This window comes from Olea europaea, unplaced genomic scaffold (genome assembly GCF_002742605.1).
Source record: "Olea europaea var. sylvestris unplaced genomic scaffold, O_europaea_v1 scaffold2501, whole genome shotgun sequence".
NCBI classification, from domain to species: domain Eukaryota; kingdom Viridiplantae; phylum Streptophyta; class Magnoliopsida; order Lamiales; family Oleaceae; genus Olea; species Olea europaea.
The window spans coordinates 19,765-24,482 of NW_019243249.1; the positions used below are offsets into that span (position 1 = coordinate 19,765).

General features: G+C 35.6%; 1 long non-coding RNA gene and 1 pseudogene across 2 annotated transcripts in view; both read right to left on the reverse strand.

Moving 5' to 3' along the window:
* Positions 1–4,718, reverse strand: part of LOC111382449 — a 13,665-nt gene that overhangs the window by 6,116 nt on the left and 2,831 nt on the right. The window lies entirely within an intron of this gene.
* On the reverse strand, positions 87–4,010 carry LOC111382448 (annotated as a pseudogene).

Below are 4,718 nucleotides of genomic sequence, written 5' to 3' on the forward strand. Positions count from 1 at the left end.
CCTATTTTGCAGATTATATACTAATCAATTCATACTGACCAAAAATTAATCTTTATCCTCGCCCTCTTTTATTGGGAATATATATATTTTTTTGCATTGGCCTATATGAACCACGCCAACTCACATACATTTGGAGTGTACGGGCTCCTACAGACCCAGTGACCCACCACGACCGACGCAGGCCTGACTGACCTGTGCAGAAAAATACAAGGCCTAGCACGGGCTGGGCACGAGCACAGGCCACAAGCCCGCACTCTCCAGACGGACCTGGGGTGGACTGACTCGGATTGACTTATTGTGAAAGAGTGAAAATGCGTTGCCGAGATAGTCATCTATGGAGTCCTACCATAATCAAACTGATAAAAGCCTTCATTTTTGTCAACGAAAATTTTAAAAATTCAAGAACCCTTTTCAACCACCACTATAGCGTCAACATAGATGGGATTTCCAAACACACGAATCCACACCAACACTCTTTCGAACAGTGTACTTCAACATGAGTAGTAATAATCAATCACAACACAAATGACATTTTATCGACCATATGATTGCTCACAAGTAACCCGCAAGTTGAATAAACCAACGAAAATTCATTTGTGTGTAAGATAGTAGTAGACTCTCAAGGAATGCATATTCATTTATGTAACTCAAAGTTTGATTCCCCAAGATGAGATATTAAAGTACATCTAGTCTAAGACTTGCCTTTAGGTTTGTGAGTAGAAAAATCCTTATCTGGTCGAAACTAAAACATCCCTTACAGCAGTGGACAAAAACACATCACAATCAAATACAATATCCCAATCTTAACTCGAACAACAACAAAACAAACAAAAATGCATTCAAAACTAAAGAATAATAATCCAACTCGCATCCATGTGATCAAAAATAAGAATATTGATTGCCATATTTCTTAGTTCCTTGGATTGGCAATAAGATGCAAGAAAGGATCAATTATGATTAACTTAAACTAGGGTTATTTACAAAATACACTCTCGTGCTATTTGTCAAAACTCGCTATTCAGATCACTCCTAAAGAATGATTCATCATCTTCAAGCAAGTGAAACTTGCAATTCAGTATATTGGTGAATTGTGCAACCTACTTTACCAACAATCCAATTGCATGTTTACACTACTCACAGGCGATCAGACAATTTTCTTCCAACTAGTTATCAGAGAATGTGAGGATACTAACAAGGGATTATGATTTCATCCACAAAATATGATTTATTAACATAAGATTAACCAAATTTGCGCATTAAAGCATTGAAGATCAGCCAACTTCTAACACGTATTTAACCAAGAAAGGCTGAAAATAATAGAGCAAATTGGCATTTTCTATTACCAAAGCATGTTGCATCACACCAAGCAAGAGAAAATAGGCCATGACACATATTTAGAACAATGCTGCAAGTTTATCACACAGCAAACGGGAAATTAAGCAGCAACTATACACTGTAGAGAGAGTAAAGGAATTATTTTCAAAGTTAAGGAAAAATATTCTATAGCATCTAACAGTTATTATCTACATCCATTACTCTCCATTGAAAATGGATTTCAATTTCACTGCTCATTTTGCACCATTTTCAATATGAAAATTTCAGAAAGTTACCTAATTAGAGTAATAACAAGCCCTCTAATCTTCTTCATTTTCACTTCCTCCACTATTAATGGGCAAGACTTGACTCGAAAGTGTGGCATTATCCACGAAGGTAGCAGAACTCATCTCCATTTGACAAATACGTACCGCCCCAAACAATCTCTCGAGTAACTCCTCCTCCAATTACGACTCCACTAGAAACCCCATGTCCACCGTCACCGCGGTGACACATCCCAAAGCAAGGCGCAAAATCGCCGTGGCAATAGCTGAGCTACCAATATCAACATCTATTTTCAAATAATTTGGTCCCCTATGGTAATAACATTTTAAAGCTTTACCCAATAAGCATGGTGTATAATTCCCCACAGCAGTTTTCAAAAGCCAAGGTCCTTTCACAATTTTATTCACTATCTTGAATCTACAATCGCTAAATGCATCAGACCCATGAACGAATTGATTAAGTAGTGAATTTGGATTAATGGGCTCATCCACTTTACCGGCAAAGTAAAATATCGCACTGTGACGATCCCGGCCTGGAACCTGTAAATTTACCGCGAGGACGAAGGTTTTGGACCATTTTTCCGGGGTTTTCGAGCTTCTCAAAGAAGCCATGACACGGTTATCGGGCCTGGAAAGAACGTGATCGAGCTTGGAATTGGATCGTAACCAGTCAACTCTGGCAGGGTTCAGCAACCAATCACCGGCCGGCACTTTGGATTTCTTGGCAAAGTAATTGGGTCCCCGGAGAGAGAATACTTCACCTGGTGGCAAGGCCCAGCCATTGGATCCATTCTAGAGGTCCACGTGTTTTAAGGATCCCCCTTTTATGGATTCTTCTCTCCAGTCTTCCACAGTTACGGTGGTAGTTGCGGCGGTGCTACGGTGGTGGAGGTGTTTTTGTTTGTGTTTTATCGGGCACATTATTGGTTTTCTGGGTGTTTCCCTGGTTCAACAGACCTTTGTTTCTCTCCCTACACTGAAATAGATAACTCCGCCGCGATTCGGGAGGCACGCCGCTCGGAGGTGGGTTGTGGGGAGTAAAGTCAGTAGTGGGGCGAAAAGAAGAGGTGGATACCCATGTGACCTTGGGATTCTGGAAAAATAGTTTAGAGTAATTTATTGAATAGTAAAATTGCTATTTTGGTCCACAACCTATAGGATTCATGCAACTTGGTCTGTAATATATTTTCCTGGCTGTTTCAGTGTTGCATTGGTCATCATGGAAATGTTGTTTATTTGACTATTAAAAAATAATTCTTCAACGAAAATGCTTACTAAACCCTTTTTTATGGTGAAAATTAACAAAATGATAAAAAACATGCAAAACAAAAAATTCCATCATTCCCTCGCATAAAGTCAATATCTCTAATTACCACGAAGACATCAAATCCTACGATCACTTGTTACTCATCATTGACATGTTATTAGTCCCATTCAAGCTAGAATCTACTTGCAATCACTCCCCAAACTAGACACTGACAATATCGTATCTACTTTTATAGATAATGTTAATTTCTTGCAAATTCACTTTTCCAAGCCAACCATCTACCATTTAGTAGGTGCTTTAATTTATTGTCCAATGCATTATAACTTGATTGCTCAATCAATTAGTGAATCTACCGTCACTTTAAACTATAATGATAAATAACATTACTCGAAAAAGTTAAAAGTAGAGTAGAAGCAACAAGTTGAGTGTTTGAGATGTTTTGTAGGGATGACTACTTCCATTTTTTCTTTTTCATTTTCTATTTTATAATTCTATTTTATACTAATTCCAGTGCCCAACATGTCTTACTTCTATTTTAATAAATTTTAGTATTATGGTACTCAAACACCGGGGCCTATCTATGCCTCTGTTTGAGTAGCAGGGGTTCTAAATTTTATGACAAAAATTGTCAGCTTTGACTATAGATTGGGACTAAATGTGCTACAAAAAATCAAGGTTTTGTGGTAGATTACGATGCCAATAAAAACACGTTGACAATCAAGTTACCACAATACCCAGAGGTTGGGACAAACACTCAAATTTTCCCTTTATTGGACTTTGACCGCTAAGTTGGTTTGACTATGGTATACACTCTATCTTACACTTTATCACATATCATTATTATATTGAACAATTTAAATTTTAAACAATTTTTTCATCAAATTGACACTTGACAACAATTCAAGTGTCAACTAAAATGTTAAAAATCAACATACAAACAACAAATTTCAAGTTGGTTTTCCCTTTAATCACATCATTTCTCATGATTCACTAAAGATCTGTTTGATAGGGATCTACATCCTGTAAAAAAATTATGAAAAAGCTATTTTAAACTTGTTTCCTCTAAAACTCTTTTAACCATCGTTTGCTTGGAATTAAAATCAAATTTTTAATAAATTTTAATAAAAATTAATAAGATGTATGATTTAAAAATTGTGAATCTCATAAAATATATGATTAAAATTAATTATTGATTTTAACTTAAATTAAAATCTTGATTTTATCAAAGAGCGTCAGAAAAAATACTTTCAAAAAATTATGTGAACATATTAAAAACAACTCTGTCATATGAACCCTAAGTGCTTGTTAAAAAGTAATTCTTTTGAAAATGTGCCTTGAGATAGAAAGTGATAGGACTCGCGATATAGGAAGAACGTGAATCATCCTATCAAAATTTACTCATAATTTGAATGTCAACTTTTTGGAATTTTATGAAAATATAGCTCATGAACCTCAGCTGGAAAACTGAATGAAAATCTAAGTTGAAGTTAACTAATATTAACAACACATCTCATGAAATTCACTACTTTTCAAATTTCAACTACACTTCTAATAAATTTTATCAAAATCTATTAAAATTCTAATTTTCATCTAAATCAAACATGGACATGATAAGATTAGTCATAAAGGAGGCGCACACTCAAAAACCGAAATTGCATCCCTACTTATCACATTCAAGGAAGAAGGGTGTGATTCTATATTTTGTCCAAAGTTGTGTCCTGACAAAGGATATTTATTATCTAAAGGTAACAAAGAAATGTAGATTTCGACTTGGTCTATTTGATTTTGTGCATATCTTCATTCTATTCTAGATCTTTCCAAAAAGAATGGTCTTAAGTTGAATTACACGAGAG